The 22,351-nt window shown below is 44.1% G+C and overlaps 3 non-coding genes across 3 annotated transcripts; all 3 read left to right on the plus strand.

The window, feature by feature from the left end:
* The first annotated feature begins 1,276 nt into the window (after positions 1-1,276).
* On the plus strand, positions 1,277-1,349 carry TRNAR-UCG (transfer RNA arginine (anticodon UCG)). Its single transcript has one exon. It is a non-coding gene; the product is annotated as a tRNA-Arg (tRNA).
* A 645-nt stretch (positions 1,350-1,994) lies between these two features.
* Positions 1,995-2,067, plus strand: TRNAR-UCG (transfer RNA arginine (anticodon UCG)). The gene has a single exon. It is a non-coding gene; the product is annotated as a tRNA-Arg (tRNA).
* A 5,151-nt stretch (positions 2,068-7,218) lies between these two features.
* On the plus strand, positions 7,219-7,291 carry TRNAR-UCG (transfer RNA arginine (anticodon UCG)). The gene has a single exon. It is a non-coding gene; the product is annotated as a tRNA-Arg (tRNA).
* Positions 7,292-22,351: the final 15,060 nt, after the last annotated feature.

Below are 22,351 nucleotides of genomic sequence, written 5' to 3' on the forward strand. Positions count from 1 at the left end.
CCCACATTTTACAGATAAGTAATATAAGACACAGAGAGATTAAATGACCTAATCGAAATCACCATGAGTTTAGCATGAAGCTGGATATGAATCCAGGCAACCTGCTCCAGAGACCAAATTATATTGCCTATAATGTTTGTTAAGAGAAACAAACAAGCTTCAGATGTATGTATAGAATGCTACAAATTGTTGTTGTAAAAGGGGGAAATATATGCAAAAACATATTTCTGGAAGGGTGATCACCAGAAACGTAATTTTGATTATCTGTGGGGAGACAATAAGATGATTAGGGGACAGATTTTTTTCATTGTGTTGTCTTTTTGATCTTTTTGTGTTGGAACTTAAAAATAAAATTTAACATTTGAATGTAATACTTAAAACAAAATTAAATGCCTATGGGAGTATAAACTGATGCAAACTTTGAAAAAGAGCCTGACCTTAACTGATAAAGTCGGACATATGCAAACCCATGTGATTCCACTCAAGGACGTGCCCTAGAGAAAAATCCTGCTCTTGTGCCCCAGATGATATATACAAGAATGGCTGTAAGAGGTCTGGAGAGGATTGTAAAACAGTGTGAATGTACTTAACACTACTCAACTTAAAAATACTTCAGATTTTAAGAAGTAGTTAAGACAGTAAATTTTATGTTGTATGTGTGTGGTGTTTTTGGTTTCTTGTTTGGCTGAGCTGAGAGGCATGTGGTATCTTAGTTCCCTGACCAGGGATCGAATCCGTGCCGGCTACAATGGAAGCACAGTGTCCTAACCACTGTATCGCCAAGGAATCCCACTATGTGTGTTTTACCACAGCCATGAATATTAAAAAATATAGTAGATACTTACAGATTTTATAGTCCACCATTACATTTGGTTTTTATTCCTGCAGAAGTGAAGTGAAGTTGCTCAGTCGTGTCCAACACTTTGAGACCCCATAGACTGTAGACCAACAGGCTCCTCCATCCATGGGATTCTCCAGGCAAGAACACTGGAGTTGGTTGCCCTTTCCTTCTCCAATGCATGAAAGTGAAAAGTGAAAGTGAAGTCGCTCAGTCGTGTCCGACTCTTAGCAACCCCATGGACTGCAGCCTACCAGGCTCCTCGGTCCATGGGATTTTCCAGGCAAGAGTACTGGAGTGGGGTGCCATTGCCTTCTCCATAGCAGGCATAGTACAGTATTAAGTCCTGGAGTGAATTGGAAGGAACCAGAATGTTAGATTTAGACTGAGCTGTCATCTTGACTCTCCTAACAGCCTTACCTGAGTTGTCTAGTGGGTGGCTGTGTGGCCTAATGGATAAGGCGTCTGACTTCGGATCAGAAGTTTGCAGGTTCGAGTCCTGCCACAGTCGCAAGGGGATGGGTAGGGTAGCTTTTCGAGGGCTTCGAGCTTGGGTCTCGAAGAAGGACATGACTGAGCTAGCTACTTAACTTTCACTTTTCACTTTCATGCATTGGAGAAGGAAATGGCAACCCACTCCAGTGTTTTTGCCTGGAGAATCCCAGGAATGGAGGAGCCTGGTGGGCTGCCATCTATGGGGTCCCACAGAGTAGGACACGACTGAAGCGACTTAGCAGCAGCAGCAGCAGTGTATGTATGTCAACATCACTCTCTCAAGTTGTCCCACCCTCTCCTCCCTCACCCTCAGGGACTCTTTTGGGGGAAAGTGTGTATCCATATTACTTCCTGTCACTTCTACCTGGGAGCAATGTTCCCTGGGGCCAGTGCAAAGAAAGTCAGGAATTTTCCTTGGCCAGTGACCAACCCCCCGGGCCAGAACAAGTTCTTGTGCCTTTGTGCAGACCTTTGTACCTTGACCAGGGATTGAACCCATGCTGCTTGCATTGGAAGCGCAGAGTCTTAACCACTGGATCACAAGGGAATTTCCTGTGGGAAGATAGACATTCTATACATTTTCAGTGCACTGAAAACACTTCAGCAGGCTTTCTATTACCTTTTTTTCTTGTTACAAAATCACTGTGTCCTCATTGTCGGTGGCTGTGTGGCCTAATGGATAAGGCGTCTGACTTCGGATCAGAAGATTACAGGTTCGAGTCCTGTCACGGTCGCAAGGATGGGTTGCTTTTTGAGGGCTTCCCGGGTGGCTCAAGTGGTAAAGAATCCACCTGCAATGCAGGAGCCGCAGGAAATGCAGGTTTGATCCCTGGGTGACCCCCTGGAGGAGGAAATGGTAACCCACTCCAGAATACTTGCCTGGAGAATCCCATGGACAGAGGAGCCTGGTGGGCTACAGTCCACGGAATCACAAAGAATCAGACACGAATGAAGTGGTGACTTAGCACAGCACAAATTGTCTAACCTCCAAAACCTCAGTTTCACTGCCTAAAAGATAATAATACATATCAAATAGGAATGTTAGGAGAATTAAATTTTTTAAATGTGTGTGAAGTTCCTGGCTGATGGTAAACTCAAAATAAATGCTAGAACTTCTATCATATAGTACTGATATTGTGGTTGTAGGGACTGAAATTTAAATTCACAAATCTTGTAACATCTTCCAGAGTTTTTTATAAAAACAAATTTATCCATCTTTCAAAAGAAAAAAGAAGAACTGTAACAGAAAAACACTGAAATGACCCAAGTTCTCATTAACCTAAGAGTGCGCAAACAAGCTGTGGTGTAACCACACAAGGGAATATTATTTATCTTTAAAAATGAGGTATAGGCATCATCAGTATGAATAATCTCAAAAACAAAACATTGAAAAGAAGAAGCAAGTTATAGAAGAAAACATAATCTAGGATACCATTTATAAACAAGCAATACTATTTATTATTAATAACTATTAATATTTTATTAATGACAAGCAATAATATTGTTGAGATGCATACTTGATAAAGACTCTTAAAAGGTAAAAGAATGAATGATTAACAAAGGAGTTGTTAAAAGATTAGCATAGGAATTACTTCTGGGGAAGGATATGTAAAAGAACTTTTGGGCTATGTTAAATTCTGTTCCTTAGACTGAGTAGTAGTTACATAGGGTTTCTTTAAACCATGCACATATATTTTCCCATGCTTTTTGTAAATAAACTCTATATTTCAACATTTTCAAAAGAAGAAAATAGGCTATATTTCAGAATTGAAAAAAATGAGATACTGAAAAAGCAATAGATGCGGAAGCGGAAGCAAAGGACCTCTGGGTTTTATCTTATCTCTGGGCTTGCAAAGGACCTCTGGGTTTTATCTTATCTCTGGGCTTGCCCTCAGTGATTTGTCTGGCCTTAAGGAAGTTACATAACCTCTCTACAGCTTAGTTTTAATCTCTGTTAAATGAGCATCATCTTCTCCGCTTCAGACCACATGAGCATCTGAACTATGAAAAGTTCTTTGCAAAATGTTGAGCGTATTGTTCACGTGAAGAATTCTCTTATCATTGAGTGAAACACAAAAACAGCCCATGACCTCTGTAGTAATTTCATCTGGGTTAAAAAGTGACTAGATTAGGTGGTCCTGGTTATATGTTCTCTTAGTTCTCTGGACTTTTCCTTCTCAGTATTTGGTGCAATTTGTACTTCTTTATTCATGTGCTTACACCATGACTATCTGCTCCACTGATCTGTAAGCTCCACAGAGCAGGGGCTGCTCAGTTTCATCCACTCTAGCGTTTATATGACAAAAACATTCATTGAATGAATACTTTATTTTATACAGTTTGCTGAGCACAGGAGTCATGTGATGCGAGCATGCGTGCTAAGTCGCTTCAGTCGTCTCCGATTCTTTGCGATCCCGTGGACAGGACTGTAGCCCACCAGGCTCCTATGTCCATGGGATTCTCCAGGCAAAAACTCTGGAGTGGGTTACTGTTTCCTCCTCCAGGGGATCTTCCTGACCCAGGGATCAAACCTGCAGCTCCTGGATTGCAGGCAGATTCCTTACTGCTTGAGTCACCAGGGAAGTGCCCTGAGTGACATGATAGTACTGAGCATTTTGCGTTTATTTATCTTCTCATTTCATCCTCAGAGCAGCCCCAGGAAATCGGCATTCTTACCTCCATTTTACAGATGCAGAAACTGAGGTCCCTGATAGGTTAGGAGAGTCTTGCACAGGGTCAACCAGCTAGGAATCAACCTGGTGAGAACTGCAAATCCAAGTCTGTCTAGCCTGAAGGCTGGTGCCCTACCCCTCAGTTGGGTGGGCCATTTGAAAATACTGGTGGCTCAGAGGTTAAAGCGTCTGCCTGCATGTGGGAGACCCGGGTTCGATCCCTCGATCGGGAAGATCCCCTCTAGAAGGAAATGGCAACCCATTTTAGTATTCTTGCTTGGAGAATCCCATGGATGGAGGAGCCTGGTAGGCTACAGTCCACGGGGTTGCAAAGAGTCGGACACGACTGAGAGACTTCACTTTCACTTTGAAAATACTAGTAACCCTCACCACATCCCTCAAGAAAACAGGATTCTTTCTTTTTATAGGTACATAAGGTAATTTTTAAAAATTTAGTTTTAGTTGGAGTATAATTGCTTTAGAATGTTGTGTTTGTTTCTGCTATACAAGAATCGGCAACAAGTATGTATATATTTGCGCTTCCCAGGTGGCTCTAGTGGGAAAGAACACATCTGTCAATGCAGTAGACGAAAGAGACATGAGTTCAACCCCTGGGTCAGAAAGATCCCCTGGAGGAGGGCATGGCAACCCACTCCAGTATTCTTGTCTGGAGAATCCCATGGTCAGAGGAGCCTGGCAGGCTACAGTCCATAGGGTCACAAAGAGTAAGACACGACTGAAGCAACTTAGCACAGCACAGCACGTACATATATCCGCTGCCTCTGGAGTCTCTCTCCCACTCCTTCCCCTATCGCCACCCTTCTAGGTCATCACAGAGCACTCAGCTGAATTCCCTGTTGATTCCCTGATTCCCACTAGCTGTCTATTTAAACATGATAGTGTATGTATGTCAACATCACTCTCTCAAGTTGTCCCACCCTCTCCTCCCTCACCCCCAGGGACTCTTTCAGGGAAAAGTGTGTATCCATATTACTTCCTGTCACTTCTACCTGGGAGCAATGTTCCCTGGCGCCAGTGCAAAGAAAGTCAGGGATTTTCCTTGGCCAGTGACCAAACCCCTCCGTCAGGACAAGTTCCTGTGCCTTTGTGCCGACTGTCCACTTGGGTGGATCCTTGTGATCGCATCATGAGCTTTTGAAAGCATCCTATTTATCTTTTTCTTATTTTTTCACTGAGAGATTCATTAAACTACATTTGCCATTCGGGCCAAAGACTGCAAGGTAGAAACCTGGAGGTGGAGTTGGGAGAGCAGACAAAAGAGAAGAAAGAGGGATTTTAAAGAATAAGATAATCTGAGTACCAGCCCATCATTTTAAAGAAAAATAGAGATATATAGTTGATTTACAATATGATACTACTGATGTTCAAGCTGGTTTTAGAAAAGGCAGAGGAACGAGAGATCAAATTGCCAACATCCGCTGGATCATGGAAAAAGCAAGAGAGTTCCAGAAAAACATCTATTTCTGCTTTATTGACTATGCCAAAGCCTTTGACTGTGTGGATCACAATAAACTGTGGTAAATTCTGAAAGAGATGGGAATACCAGACCACCTGACCTGCCTCTTGAGAAATTTGTATGCAGGTCAGGAAGCAACAGTTAGAACTGGACATGGAACAACAGACTGGTTCCAAATAGGAAAAGGAGTTCGTCAAGGCTGTATATTGTCACCCTGTTTATTTAACTTATATGCAGAGTACATCATGAGAAATGCTGGACTGGAAGAAGCACAAGCTGGAATCAAGATTGCTGGGAGAAATATCAATAACCTCAGATATGCAGATGACACCACCCTTATGGCAGAAAGTGAAGAGGAACTAAAAAGCCTCTTGATGAAAGTGAAAGTGGAGAGTGAAAAAGTTGGCTTAAAGCTCAACATTCAGAAAACGAAGATCATGGCATCTGGTCCCATCACTTCATGGGAAATAGATGGGGAAACAGTGGAAACAGTGTCAGACTTTTTTTGGGGGGGCTCAAAAATCACTGCAGATGGTGACTGCAGCCATGAAATTAAAAGACGCTTACTCCTTGGAAGGAAAGTTATGACCAACCTAGATAGCATATTCAAAAGCAGAGACATTACTTTGCCAACAAAGGTCCGTCTAGTCAAGGCTATGGTTTTTCCTGTGGTCATGTATGGATGTGAGAGTTGGACTGTGAAGAAGGCTGAGCGCCAAAGAATTGATGCTTTTGAACTGTGGTGTTGGAGAAGACTCTTGAGAGTCCCTTGGACTGCAAGGAGATCCAACCAGTCCATTCTGAAGGAGATCAGCCCTGGGTGTTTTTTGGAAGGAATGATGCCAAAGCTGAAACTCCAGCACTTTGGCCACCTCATGCGAAGAGTTGACTCATTGGAAAAGACTCTGATGCTGGGAGGGATTGGGGGCAGGAGGAGAAGGGGAAGACAGAGGATGAGATGGCTGGATGGCATCACTGACTTGATGGACGTGAGTCTCAGTGAACTCGGGGAGTTGGTGATGGACAGGGAGGCCTAGTGTGCTTCGATTCATGGGGTAGCAAAGAGTCGGACACGACTGAGCGACTGATCTGATCTGATCAGGTATACTGCATAGAGCTTCAAAACTTACAGATGTATTCAATTTAAAGTTATTATCAAATATTGGCTATACTTCCCCCGAGCTGTACAATACATCCCGTAGCTTACTTACTTTATACACAGTATCAGTAGTTTGTACCTCAATCCCTTACCCCTGTCTGCTGCCCCTCATTCCCCCCATTTGTTTTTCAGATGCAATAAAAGCCTTGGGGCTGGGGCTACTTACAGTGATTTCCAGTTATAATCATTCAGAATCCTAACACTACACTTCAGGGTTCAGGGCACTTTTCGTTTTATTTTATTGAGTTGGCCAAAAAGTCTGTTTGGATATTTCTGTACTATCTTATTGAAAAGCCCAAACTATTTTTTGGCCAACTCAATACATGCTGCCCTGTGGAGCCGCAGGCAGGATCTTTGTACCTTGACCAGGGATTGAACCCATGCTGCTTGCATTGGAAGTGCAGAGTCTTAACCACTGGATCACGAGGGAATTTCCTCCATACACTTGGAAAATTTTGTGGTTGTTGTGGGAAGATAGACATTCTGTACATTTTCAATACACTGAAAACACTTCAGCAGGCTCTTTCCATTACATTTTTTTTTCTTGTTACAAAATCACTGGCTTGTTGTTGTCAGTGGCCATGTGGCCTAATGGATAAGGCGTCTGACTTCGGATCAGAAGATTACAGGTTCGAGTCCTGTCATGGTCGCAAGGAGGGGTTGCTTTTTGAGGGCTTCCCGGGTGGCAGGAAATGCAGGTTTGATCCCTGGCTCAGGAAAATCCCCTGGAGGAGGAAATGGCAGCCCACTCTAGTATTCTTGCCTGGAGAATCCCATGGACAGGGGAGCCTGGTGGGCTATACAGTCCATGGGGTCGCAAAGAGTTGGAAACGACTGAAGCGACCTAGCATGCACGTCATTGTAGAAAAAGCACAAATTGCAACTTAGTAAGGAGGAAAAAAGTTTTAAAAAGCACTTGAAAGCCTTTCTCCCAGAAAGGGTGTTAATGACCCCTTAGTGCAGCACAGCTAAGTTTTTCTTCCTGTGCTACGTGGAGGGCCACCACTCCACACTGAGCCCTAGGGGGCGCCCAGTCATTCCCTCCAGGCTGTGTGGAGCTACTGCGTATTTGGTGCATTACATAACCTTACACACACAAAGAGATGGAGGACTACCCTAGAGGTCCAATGGTTAAGATTCTGCACTTCCACTGCAGAGGGTGCGGGTTTGATTCCTGGTGGGGGAACTGAAATCCTGCATGCCTCTTGGCCAAAAAAAAAAAAAAAAAATTCTTGAACTGAATGAAAATACAACATATCAACTTACACTTTTAATAATTATTTTATTATTTTTATTGTTATTTTACTTATTTTTATTTTTTGGTTGTACCTTGCAGCATGTGGCTGGACTGTACTCCAAATCGGGAAAGGGGTACATCAAGGCTGTATATTGTCACCCTGCTTATTTAACTTATATGCAGAATGGTGGTGGTTTAGTCACTAAGTCATCTCCAACTCTTGCGACCCCATGGACTGTAGCCTGCCAGGCTCCTCTGTCCATGGGATTCTCCAGGCAAGAATACTGGAGTGAGTTGCCACTTCCTTCTCCAAGGGATCTTCCCGACCTAGGAATTGAACCTGAATCTCCTGCATTACAGGCAGATTCTTTACCAACTGAACTATGAGGGAAGCCCTATATGCAGAATACATCATGGGAAATGCCCAGCTGGATGAAGCACAAGCTGGAATCAAGATTGCCGGGAGGAATATCAATAACCTCAGATATGCAGATGACACCACCGGTATGGCAGAAGGTGAAGAGGAACTAAAGAGCCTCTTGTTGAAAGTGAAAGAGGTGAGTGAAAAAGTTGGCTTAAAACTCAACATTCAAAAAACTAAGATCATGGCATCCAGTCCCATCACTTCATGGCAAATAGATAGGAAAACAATGGAAACATTGAGAGAGTTTATTTTTGGGGGCTCCAAAATCACTGCAGATGGTGACTGCAGGCTTGAAATTAAAAGACGCTTACTCCTTGGAAGGAAAGTTATGACCAACCTAGATAGCATATTAAAAAGCAGAGACAAAAAAATAAAAAAAATAAAAAATAAAAAGCAGAGACATTACTTTGCCAACAAAGGTCCGTCTAGTCAAGGCTATGGTTTTTCCTGTGGTCACGTATGGATGTGAGAGTTGGATTATAAAGAAAGCTGAGCACTGAAGAATTGATGCTTTTGAATTGTGGTGTTGGAGAAGACTCTTGAGAGTCCCTTGGACTGCAAGGAGACCCAACCCGTCCATCCTAAAGGAAATTGGTCTGGAATATTCATTGGAAGGACTGATGCTGAAGCTGGAACTCCAATACTTTGGCCATCTGATGCTAAGAACTGACTCATTGGAAAAGACCCTGATGCTGGGAAAAATTGAAGGCAGGAGGAGACGGGGATGACAGAGGATGAGATGGTTGGATGACATCACTGACTCAGTGGACATGAGTTTGAGTAAGCTCTGGGAGTTGGTGACGGACAGGGAAGCCTGGTGTGCTGCAATCCATGGGGTCACAATGAGTCGGACATGACTGAGCGACTGAACTGAACTAACAAATGATTGCCCTTATCTGTTGTTATCTCTGTCTCCATTAGCATGTCAACAGACTGATGACAGGGATTGCTGTTCACTGCTATATCTCTAAGAGCCAGTGCATAAAGGTGGTCTTCTATAAATATTTGTGAATGAACCTGGGGGAGTCTCAAGCATCTATTACTTGCCGGGTATTTTCCAACCACTCTTTTATTTCTTACTAGAAATAAATAGGATGATCCTCTTTTTATTTTTTTTTAATTTTTAATTTAAACTGGGGCTTCCCTGGTGGTCCAGGGGTTAAGACTCTGTGCCTCCACTGTAGGGGTCTTGGGTTTGATCCCTGGTCGGGGAACTAAGATCCCACATGTTGCAGTTCAGTCCAGTCTCTCAGTCATGTCCGACTCCTTATGGCTTAGCTGGTAAGGAATCCACATGCAATGAAGACTTGGGTTTGATCCCTGGGTCGGGAAGATCCCCTGGAGAAGGGAAAGGCTACCCACTCTAGTATTCTGACCTGGAGAATAGTCCATGGGGTCACAAAGAGTCAGACACAACTGAGCACCTTTCATTTTCTTTCAGGTTGCTCATAGCTTTCCTTCCAAGGAGCAAGCATCTTTTAATTTCAAGGCTGCAGTCACCATCCACAAGTGATTATGGAGCCCCAGAAAATAAAGTCTGTCACTGTTTCCATTGTTTCCCCATCTATTTGCCATGAAGTGATGGGACCAGATGCCATGATCTTCGTTTTCTGAATGTTGGGTTTTAAGCCAACTTTTTCACTCTCCACTTTCACTTTCAACAAGAGGCTCTTTAGTTCCTCTTCGCTTTCTCCCATAAGGGTGGTTTCATCTGCATATCTGAGGTTATTGATATTTCTCCCAGCAATCTTGATTCCAGCTTGTGAGTCATCCAGCCCGGCATTTCGCGTGATGTACTCTGCATATAAGTTAAATAAGCAGGGTGACAATATACAGCCTTGATGTACTCCTTTCCTGATTTGGAACCAGTCTGTTGTTCCATGTCCAGTTCTATCTCTAATTTGTTAGTTAGGGATAGATATTAAGAAGAAAAAGTAAAATCTGGAGAGAGGGAGCTAAGAAGTCTGGTATGTGAGTGTGTAGTGTGCGATCAGGGCCAAGGAAGGCCTCACTGAAAAGGTGACCTTGAAGTAAAGACCTGAATGAAAAAAGGAATAAGAATGCAGACTCCTGGGAGAGAGTGTTTCAGGAAGAGAGAATGGCAATTGCGAAGGCCCTGGGGCAGGAAGGAATGCACCTGGGGAGTTCTAGGAACAAGGAGCCCAGAGTGCCTGCTGCACGGAGTGGGGAGAGTTTGAGGAGATGAAGTCAGACAGATGGGCACAGCGTAGCAGGCACAGGACATAGGGTTTCATAGGTCTTTGCAGGATTTTTTTTTTTTTTCCGCCGTTGCCGCCACGGCCTCCTCTTTGTAGGATTAATAGAACCTAACTTTTAAGCTTTTAATCCTCAGTCAAATCCCAAAGGTTCCAAACTTTTCCCAGCAGCTTGAGCCCCCCTGCTCTGGCCTGACACCCAGGTCAGTGTTCTCATTGCTGGTCCCTGATTTGGACCTGACCCAAGCCACATTCAACCCTAGTTCCCAATTCTCACCTCGCCTGAACTTGCCCCGTGGGACATCTAGCAATGTTGTGGCCACGCGTTCCGGGAAACAAACTCACTCAGGACAGTGCAGATAGCAGAGTGCACTGTCTTGGGCCGGCGGGCCCAAGGCAGAGTCTCCTCTTAGCCAAGGACCCCGACCAGTTTTTGAGAAAACCTTATATACCCTAAGTGTACTTGCTCAAACCCACCTCTCCGAATTCCTTGAAACTGTCTGGACAAGGTAAAAGAGAGATAGGATCAAAGTTAACCCATGATTCATGTGTTACAAGACTAGATAAACAGTGGATATTTATCAATACGCCTGTGGTTATATCCCGAAAAACATAATGGAATTTACCACTCTGTTCTGTTACAGAGATAATTAGCATATTCTTTTAGGCAACAGAGAGTCCAAGTGCAAGTCCTGAGGCTCTTTTATCCGGGGGTCTGGTTTTCCATTGGTATGCTATTTATATAGACACCGGGCACAAAGTTCAGAGTCCATTGGGAGGGTGACCATACTTGTAGCTTAATGTTCACAGCCTGGCCTAAGATGGAGTCCAGCTCTGTTTCCTCCCTCAGCAAGAGCCTCTACCTCAGAAAATTTGAGAAATGACACCCACAGCCACATAGCTATCACACTCTTAACCACCTGCCATCATCCCAAGTGGCAGGAAGTTTCATCTCTGTATCTGGGGCAAATGTGAGAAGTCAATGAGTGAGTCAATGCTTGCCACAAGAAAAAGAGAGAAGCAAGGAGAGAAAGAGGCTGGGAGTGATAATGGTACTCAGGGAAGAGAGGGTTCTGAGATAAAGATAGAAATCAGGAGAGCGGTTTTGAAGATGGTGAGAGAGGAAGTCATGTGATCATCTAGGGGCATAGAATTCCAAACAGAGAAACCCCGGAGCAAAGGCCCCAGGCCAGAGTGAGCCTGATGTGAGCGGAAGAGCAGGAGGCCATTGTGAGTGGTGACAAGTGGGTGAGAGAAGAGGTGGGTGAGAGAAGAGGTGGGTGAGAGAAGAGCAGGAAGGGGTGACGTCAGAGGGGCAATGAAGAGCCTGATGTGCAGAGACCGTGGGTCACTATGAAGGCTTTGGCTTTGGCTCTGGGTGAAATAGGAGATGTTGGAAGTTTAGACCAGAGGCCTGACATGATGACTCTGACTAAGCTGGGGGCAGATGGGTTTGGGAGTTAGAAGCAGAAGGACAGTGAGAAAGTTTCTTTGAAAACACAGGAAAGAGGCAATGGTGGTTTGCAGCAGTGGCTACACTGAAGATGGCGAGAGGCAGTCGGAGTCAGGACATGTTTTGAAAGTAGAACCAACAGATTTCCTGATAACTTGGGTGCAGGATCTGCTGGGTGGAGGATCTTTGGATTTTTTTTCTCCTAGTCACAAGAGGAAGCCATAGAGTTGGTTTTGAGCAGGGGGTTGACAGGGTTGCCTTTGTGTTTTTGAAAGATCACTCTACTGTTAGGTCAGAGATAGTCTGGAGGGGAAGAATGCAGTGGAGGGCAGTGAGGGATGGTGATAGCTTGGACTAGGAGGAAATAGGTAGACGGTTAAGCAAAACACAGCACAGCTCTTTCTGCCTCTGGGCCTTTGCACAGGCTACTCTCAATCACCCAAAAGCTGTCTATGGTTAACAAATGCTATTATCGTCAAGACTCAGGGAGCCCCTCCCCCAGTGATTTCCTCTGTTTTAGCATTTATCATGCTGGGTTTTCTCTGACATCTGTGAGCTTCTCACAGCGGGGATCACACCTCACTAAGCTCTAAGAGCCCAAGGCCCAGCACGAGGTCTGGTGCAGAGAAGGCCTTAAAGAGCATTTGTTGAATGAATAAACAAAAAGAATGTGACGGAGGAAATAGATCAACACCGTGATATTCAGAGCTCACCGAAGCACTGCGAATCCTTTATTGTTGTCGCTGTTTTCTGATTATGAAAGTAATATGTGCTCTTTATAAAAAACAATTCAGATATCAATTATATCATTACGATCCCCCAAACCTCATCCTCTATACTCTGGAAACAAGACATCTCTAGTATTTAGAAATAAGTATGCAGCGTTCAGGAAACATTCTCCCCCCATTTGTATATAGATACACTAAAAAACAAAATGTCTAAGAGGCAGAGAGATAGGAGAGAGAGAAACTGAGAAAGACAGACTTCCTGCCTAGCAGACAAACAGATGTCACACACACTGTTTTGCAACTTGTTTTTTTCTACTCGCATTATCATGACAATCTTTCTATGCTGAAAATCTACCACTTTTTGGTAAAAGGCTGAACAATATTCTATAAAACGAATTTGTTTAAGCGATATAAGCTAATTCTTATTCATGTTGGCTATTTAACTTATTTTCTACCTTTTTTTTAATGTAAAGATTTCTTTGGATATCTTTGTTGTATTTATTTTGAGACACCACCTTTTTTTTTCTTGGCTGAGCCTTGTCTTCATAGCGGCCTGAGGTTATTTCTCTACTTGCAGCCCTTGGGTTTAATTGCCTCATGCCATGCCATGGAAATCTTAGTTTCCTCACCAGGCAGTAAACCCAAGTCCCCTGCATTGACCACCAGGGAAGTCCCTTGAGACACCAGATTTTAGAAGCAGAGTTGAAACATGTGTTCCTCCTGCAGTGGTTTTAAGACTTGGGTCTTGGTCTTATGTGACTATTAGATATAGTCTAATATCTAATAGTATAATTAGATCACATAGTGATCACACATGATGGTGTGATCACTCACCTAGAGCCAGATATCCTGGAATGTGAAGTCAAGTGGGCCTTAGAAAGCATCACTATGAACAAAGCTAGTGGAGGTGATGGAATCCCAGTTGAGCTATTTCAAATCCTGAAAGATGATTCTGTGCAAGTGCTGCACTCAATATGCCAACAAATTTGGAAAACTCATCAGTGGCCACAGGACTGGAAAAGGTCAGTGTTCATTCCAATCCCAAAGAAAGGCAATGCCAAAGAATGCTCAAACTACCGCACAATTGCACTCATCTCACATGCTAGTAAAGTAATGCTCAAAATTCTCCAAGCCAGGCTTCAGCAATACGTGAACCGTGAACTTCCAGATGTTCAAGCTGGTTTTAGAAAAGGCAAAGGAACCAGAGATCAAATTGCCAACATCTGCTGGATCATCGAAAAAGCAAGAGAGTTCCAGAAAAACATCTATTTCTGCTTTATTGACTATGCCAAAGCTTTTGACTGTGTGGATCACAATAAACTGTGGAAAATTCTGAAAGAGATGGGCATACCAGACCACCTGACCTGCCTCTTGAGAAACCTATATGCAGGTCAGGTAGCAACAGTTAGAACTGTTAGAACTGTTCCAGATAGGAAAAGGGGTACGTCAAGGCTGTATATTGTCACCCTGCTTATTTAACTTATATGCAGAGTACATCATGAGAAACGCTGGGCTGGAAGAAGCACAAGCTGGAATCAAGATTGCCGGGAGAAATATCAATAACCTCAGATACGTAGATGACACCACCCTTATGGCAGAAAGTGAAGAAGAACTAAAAAGCTTCTTGATGAAAGTGAAAGAGGAGAGTAACAAAGTTGGCTTAAAACTCAACATTCAGAAAACAAAGATCATGGCATCTGGTCCCATCACTTCATGGGAAATAGATGGGGAAACAGTGGAAACAATGTCAGACTTTATTTTTTGGGGCTCCAAAATCACTGCAGATGGTAATTGCAGCCATGAAATTAAAAGACGCTTACTCCTTGGAAGGAAAGTTATGACCAACCTAGATAGCATATTCAAAAGCAGAGCCATTACTTTGCCAACAAAGGTTCGTCTAGTCAAGGCTGCGGTTTTTCCAGTGGTCATATAAGTGTCACGGAAGTGTATGTTCCTCGGTTCTTTGTCTCGTCACAACAAAGATTTGGAGCAACGGACATTAAAGCCCTCGGCGCGTCACAGCTCTCAGGTCTTGGACAAACCGTGCTACAGCTCTTAGGCAAATCAGTGTTACAGCTCTATTTTATTTATAAGATAGGAGGAGAATCCAAGACTCGAAGAGAAGAGAGTGGAGAAGTGCGTAGGGAGGGAGAAAGAGAGAGAGAAAGAGAGAGAGCGCGCGCATGCATGCGGGAGAGAGAGTCCGAGAGAAAGCGCTTTGGCTCCTCCTTTTATATGTTTTTTCCTCCACCTGGGCCTGCCCTATGCAAATTGGGCTTAGCCAGGAGTGCTGTTTGTTCTGTTTGTTCTGTTTGTTCTGCCTGAAGTCTTCACTCTGGTCCTCGGACCTTCCTTGTCTTTTAGCCACCGCCATTTTGGACTCCTTTTCCCTATTCTACCTACCTAACATAAGGATGTGAGAGTCGGACTATAAAGAAAGCTGAGTGCCGAAGAATTGATGCTTTTAAACTGTGGTGTTGGAGAAGACTCTTGAGAGTCCCTTGGACTGCAAAGAGATCCAACCTGTGTGTTTTAAAGGTGATCAGTCCTGGGTGTTCATTGGAAGGACTGATGTTGAAGCTGAAACTCCAAGACTTTGGCCACCTGATGCGAAGAGCTGACTCACTGGAAAAGACCCTGATGCTGGGACTGACTGGGGGCAGGAGGAGAAGGGGACGATAGAGGATGAGTATGGCTGGATGGACATGAGTTTGGGTAAACTCTGGAAGTTGATGATGGACAGGGAGGCCTGGCGTGCTGCAATTCATGGGGTCGCAAAGAGTCTGACACGACTGAGTGACTGAACTGAATTGAACTGAACTGAGGATGTTCAGCTAGGAAGAGACTAAGGGCTGATATGAGCCCTGTTCACATTTCTCAAGAGGCTTCCAGGTGGGAAAATGAATAGACTAGTTCTAAGCATTTCCCCAGGCTTGCCCAGTGGATCAGTGGTAAAGAATCCACCTGCCAGTTAGGAACCCCACCCAGAAGATGTGGTTCAATCCCTGGGTCAGGAAGATCCCCTGGAGGAAGGTGATAGCTTATGGCAAAAGGTCAGATTCCTGATCTCCAAAGAAGATTTAACTTCGGGACAAGAGACCAGGCTTGATCACTCAAGAGCTTTTGTATAGCAGAGTTTTATTAAAGTATAAAAAGAGACAGAAAAAGCTTCTGACACAGATATCAGAAGGGGGATGGAGTGTGCCCCCCTCGCCAGTGTTAGCAAGGGAGTTATATACTTTTTAAATTGGTTATTACAATATATCAAAAGAATGGCTCAAGGTTGTAAAGATCTGACTAGACCCACTCCCACAATTTACATTTTAAGATAACAGGATTAGTCAGGTTTTCAAAAAGGAGAAACTGTCCTCAAGCAGGGTATATTGTTATTATGTAATCCTTAGTACAGAGTTTAAACTTAGTTGTTTGTTGTGTAGTCATCAGTTCTGGGCTTAAAGAAAAGACGTTTTATGTGACTAAGGCTAAGGAATGTAGAGAAAAAAATGATGTTTGTCCTTTTCTCCTTGAGAATTCCAGACCCCTATCTCCGCTTTGAGAACCCCAGACCCCTTTCTCCTCCCCGGGAACTCCGGACTTCTTATCAACCTACCTAGGAATTGACTCTCTCATTCCCCTCCCCCTCACCCTTTTCTTTTAGGAGAATTATGTTGCCAAGGGAAAGGGGTGTTGTTTTCATTCCATAACTACTTCCTGCTGTTGAGAGGCGTGGTCTATAAATTGTTGAGACAACATATTCCCCTAAGGCTCGTATTGAGGGTCTCTGATCCAGGGGCCCCAAATAATATTTGGAAGAGGTTGTGGCACTTGTAGGAGCCTGGACAACCATTTGTAACTTAAAAGCTTTCAAATGGTTAGAAACAAATCCAGTTATACAGTTACAGATGCAGGGAGCAAACAGTAAATACAGAACAATTAGAATTATTACGATTAAGATAGTTTTCCACCATGGGAAGCTAGTTAACGTTTCCCAAAGTGAGGTGACTGAGGCTTCAGGAGAATCCGTAGCCTGAATCATCTTGTTCGTGTGTTTAGTAAAGTGAGTAACATTAGTACTCATACTGGGTATGAATAATGGCACAAGTTTCTCCTTGTGCAGCCGTTAGAATATCTAAGGCCAATCTGTTTTGTAAAACCACCTTTCTAATTTGTATTTGTTCACCATTAAGGGCTAAGTTAGTCAGAGCATCCACTTATAGCATAACATCTTATCTGTAGTTCCCAGAGAGGGAACGAATATGCAGCCAGATAATCATACCAGTGAAATACATATCTTGCCCAATGAGTTTTAAACATGTGGCAGATTAGTAAGGCTTCTCTGCAAGCTCTGAAAATATGAAGCCAAGAGTAAAAGCTAGACCTAGGGTGCATCTCCCTATTCAACCGGGGGAAGCCACGCCCATAGGTAAGAGCCACAAATCCAGTAGACCCTGTTTGGGGCAAGCCAGCATGACTAAGGGATCCAGTCCCAATCAGTGCTTGGCCAGGCAAAAGGAGGACCTGAACTGGGATTGGAAAACACAGGAATGATTACATAGCATATTTCTTGAGGCAAAAATCCCAATTGTTTCTAATCATTATAATTAAGTTGTCGGCTAACTTCTGGGGATGGCTCTATTTGTTTCCAGCATATAGGAGCATTAGATAGTAGGTGTCCCTCTTTAGGAGTTAGCCATATGACCTCATCCCATATTTGATAAACATCAGGTAGAAAACCACCAGATCTAGACCCATTTACCTTCTTTTGTGCAGCAAAATAGTCATTAAACCAAGTTAAAACATAATCAAAATTAAAAGTTACATTATGCCCATAGTTACATCCATCTTAGGATTGTTGCTGCTGCTGCTGCTAAGTCGCTTCAGTCGTATCTGACTCTGTGCGACCCCATAGACGGCAGCCCACCAGGCCCCACCGTCCCTGGGATTCTCCAGGCAAGAACACTGGAGTGGGTTGCCATTTCCTCCTCCAATGCATGAAAGTGAAAAGTGAAAGGGAAGTCGCTCAGTCATGTCGGACTCTTAGCGACCCCATGGACTGCAGCCTACCAGGCTCCTCGGTCCATGGGATTTTCCAGGCAAGAGTACTGGAGTGGGGTGCCATTGCCTTCTCCCCTTAGGATTGTTAGATGTCATCAAATCAAGAAGAGGAGTCACATATGATTGTTGTTGGTGAAGATATTCTCAGAATTGAAGAAAGTCCTTTCCTTGAAGTGGAGAAACTCACCATGGGAAGTCTTCAATTGATGAGGAGGGGAGTGCTCCGCAGACCCAGCAATTATGTGGCGTAGGAATGAGCCCAGGACAGGAAGGCATTGTCTTGAGGGTCAACTGACAGACTCAGGACTTGTGGAGTCAGCGCAGCAAGCCCACATAGATTCTCAGGCCCATCTCGGTTCCTGGCTCAAACACCGTCTTGTTTGATTCAAAGGCTGGGTCAGGAGTTAACCTCCCAGTAATGTCTGTTGAAGAGCTAAAAGCTGAGTCACATAGTTAATTTTAAGGCTTCAGAGTCTATGACAATATCTGTGCACAAAAACAGTCTGTCATAGAGACAGCCACTTATTTGGGTAGGGAGGGCAGTTCAAGACCTCATTAAAGCTATGCGTAGAACTGTAAACCAGCTGTCTTGTGTTTCCTGAGTTATCTTACATGGATGTCTTTTGATAATGTCACTAGCCTTTTCAACTTTTTCTGAAGATTGGGGTCTCCAGGAACAGTGTAAGTGATATACTATTCCTAGAGCTTTTGACACCCCTTGAGTTACAGCAGCTTTAAAGGTGGAGCAGTGTTGCTCTGAACTTTAGAGTTTAAGATCCCACTTACATCATGAGAAGTCAGTACAGTAAAGATTTTGCCTATTAGTCAACTTAAAAGCTTTAGGCATTAGTAAAACAATAGTAACAGTCACCCTTAAACAATGTGGCTGTAGCCTTTATTTTCAGTAACAAACAAACTAAACTCTGATCCTGTGGGCAAACTCAAAGTTGAAGCCTGCAAGAGAGCAATTTGAAGAGCCTTAAAAGCCTTTTGGCGTGCTGCGATTCGTGGGGTCACAGAGTTGGACACGACTGAGCGACTGAACTGAACTGACTGACTGACTGAAAAGCCTTTTGAGTAACTAGAGATCAAACCAGTTATAAGTTTATATAAAGGGCAGGCAAGTTCCCCATAACCTGGAATCCAAATGTGGCAGTTGCCTGAAATGCCCAAGAATCCTTTCAATTGTCTTAAACTCATAGATAGAGGATGATCTAACATAGGCTTAACTCTAGAAAGCATCCTTCAAATCAATGATTGAAAAATATTTGGCTTGTCCAGACAGCCCCATTACGGTAGTGGATCATGAAGAAAGCAGACCAGGAGCTTTAGTGAGCAGAAAGTTGCCCCAGTGTCCAAAAGAAAAGATTGATTGGCCCTCCACAGTTATTAATACCCGGGGTTCCTCAGGTGTTACTAGGACAGGAGCTTGTGTGGGGACCCCCGAGCTCTTCCGGTCCGATTGTCTTGAGAGTCTGACCCCTGGGGCCTACACCTTGGAGGGCAATCTCTTCTCCAGTAAGGTCCTTTGCAGACAGGACAGGGAGCTGGGGCGGCTTAGATGCCTGAGGGCAATCCCACTTGAGATGCCCCTCCTTTCCACAATAATAGCAAGCCCATCCCTTTTCACCTGGGTTCCTCTGGGCATTTTTCCTGAGGCTGTTTCAGAGCAGATCTAACAGCTTGGGGCTTCAGTGTTTTGCCTGGTTCTCTTTTTCCTTCTATTTTCCTCCTTCTGCCCTTTGAAGATCGACATTAGTAAACTGGTGGAGAGCCTCCCGTAGTCTATACTAGGAGTTTATCAGGAGTTTCCTTCTCTCCCTGTTCTATGTCAGCAAACAGCATAGTTTAAAGTCTTAGCATGTGCTCACTTGAGTCCTTTAAGAATACACCTGACAAAATGACTCTGTTATAGGAACTGCTTGGCTCCTAGTAGGAAGGAGGGCTATTTCATGTTCCCTCTTTCCTCTTGTCTCACGTTCAAGCCATTCATCTCCAAAAGTAGTAGCTTCCCTCAGAACTAGAGCTCTCGAGTCAGGAGTCAGCATCTGTCCCAAGACATATGTTACATCTTTCCAAGTAAGGTCATAAAGTAAAGTTAGTCCCATAAAGGCTTCTATATACTTTTCTGAATTCTCTAGATAGTCTCGACTGCGATTGGTACTGTTTGAATTTCTACCGAGACTGAGGCAACCCTTTCTGGAACGGTGCCTTGATTTTCAGCCCGTTCAGTTGGGAGCCCCTGATACAGGGGCAAAGTAAGAGGACAGGAAGGAGCTGAAGATTCCACACCCAAATCTGCGCCCTTAGGACATAAGTTTGACATGTCTTGCAGAGAGATAAAGAGCAACACATATGTCACTTCTACCCGTTTCTCTTGTTTTCTACAGATCCTGTCTAGTTGTAAAACAGTGATAATTGAGATCCTTCAACAGGCCAGCATTTCCCATCTTCTAAAGGATACTGTGGCCATTCAGTATCACAGAAGAAGATCAGGAGTGTCCTTTTTAAACTCTGGGGATGAAACTTGTCCCAGTTTTTAAAAATACATTTTGAAGAAGTGGTTCTGGAATTGCTAGCTCCCATCTATAAGAGAGAAAAAAGCAGCATCCACAGCCATGACTTTTTTCCAATGGAAATGTCCTTCCCTGCTCTAGATGGGGATGTAGACACTCTCCACTGCAGCTTGCTTTCCCAGGTTGGACTTAGTCTGTCCCTTACCAATGCAGGGGTCTTACTCGTCCCTCCTGGTTCTACCACTGAGGCAGGGTGGAGATGCACCAGGGATAGACCTGATGGCATCCCAGATTGATTTAGTTCCATACTGCCGAGACCTTTATTTGATTTCCCCTTTTCCTCTGATGCCACCCAGAATGTAACAGATTAGCTTTCCCGGAATGTTTCCCAAACAAGTACTACTAGGGGGAATCATCCATCTTACATGTGCCCATGTACATTCCTGAGTACAGTCCTGACTGCAGTAGAATTGGTGAGTTATAAAGGGATGAACAACAACCAAGATGTCCCTTCTGTGTGTCACCATGCCAGTATATGTGACAGCAAAAGAGGTGGCGGAGGGTTGGCCAGCGAGGAAAAAGTGATTTTTCTCCTCAAGCTACTAGGGCCAATCCTTCCAGTTCATTTCCACAGATTACACAGAAAGTAATATCTAAGGAATTGAGATAAAGGCCATCAGAAGAGCAAGCGCTACCAAAGGAAGAAGCCCATTGTATTTCCAATCTGACCAGATCCTGTAAACTGATCTGTGTCCTCAATAACCACGTGGTCACCAGCAGTGCTTCTATCCACGTAGATGGGAGACACAGCCATGACAAAGACTGACTTTCAGGTTGCTGGCCCCTGAGGCAGGTAGCCAAGGGAGTAACGTCTAGCCTGAGAGGCGTTCCTGGAGCTTGAGTTCTGCCTAGTTCCCGAACATGCTGCTGGAGCTAGAGTTACGTGCTCCTAGTAACTTTCTAGGAGAAGGCAATGGCAACAAACTCCAGTACTCTTGCCTGGAAAATCCCATGGACGGAGGAGGCTGATAAGCTGCAGTCCACAGGGTCGCTAAGAAATGACTCAGCGACTTCACTTTCACTTTTCACTGTCATGCATTGGAGAAGGAAATGGCAACCTACTCCAGTGTTCTTGCCTGGAGAATCCCAGGGACAGTGGAGCCTGGTGGGCTGCCGTCTCTGGGGTCACACAGAATCGGACATGACTGAAGGGACTTAGCAGCAGCAGCAGCAGTAACTTTCTAGCAAAGCTTGCCTAGTCTAGCAAGGCTAAGCGCTTCCATCAGTTCAATTTAGTCACTCAGTCGTGTCCGACTCTTTGCGACTCCGTGAATTGCAGCACGCCTGGCCTCCCTGTCCATCACCATCTCCTGGAGTTCACTCAAACTCACGTCCATTGAGTCGGTGATGCCACCCAGCCATCTCATCCTCTGTCGTCCCCTTCTCCTCCTACCCCCAATCCCTCCCAGCATCAGGGTCTTTTCCAATGAGTCAACTCTTCGCATGAGGTGGCCAAAGTACTGGAGTTTCAGCTTTAGCATCATTCCTTCAAAGAGCACCCAGAACTGAACTCCTTTAGAATAGACTAGTTGGATCTCCTTGCAGTCCAAGGGACTCTCAAGAGTCTTCTCTAACACCACAGTTCAAGCATCAATTCTTCCACGTTCAGCTTTTTTCACAGTCTAACTCTCACATCCATACATGACCACTGGAAAAACTATACCCGTGACTAGACAGACCTTTGTTGGCAAAGTAATATCTCTGTTTTTGAATATGCTATCTAGGTTGGTCATAACTTTCCTTCCAAGGAGTAAGCGTCTTTTAATTTCATGGCTGCAATCACCATCTGCAGTGATTTTGGAGCCCCCCAAAAAATGAAGTCTGACACTGTTTCCACTGTTTCCCCATCTATTTCCCATGAAGTGATGGGACCAGATGCTATGATCTTAGTTTTCTGAATGTTGAGCTTTAAGCCAACTTTTTCACTCTCCACTTTCACTTTCATCAAGAGGCTTTTTAATTCCTCTTCACTTTCTGCCATACCGGTGGTGTCATCTGTATATCTGAGGTTATTGATATTT

This window comes from Bos javanicus, chromosome 25 (assembly GCF_032452875.1).
Source record: "Bos javanicus breed banteng chromosome 25, ARS-OSU_banteng_1.0, whole genome shotgun sequence".
Lineage (NCBI taxonomy): Eukaryota > Metazoa > Chordata > Mammalia > Artiodactyla > Bovidae > Bos > Bos javanicus.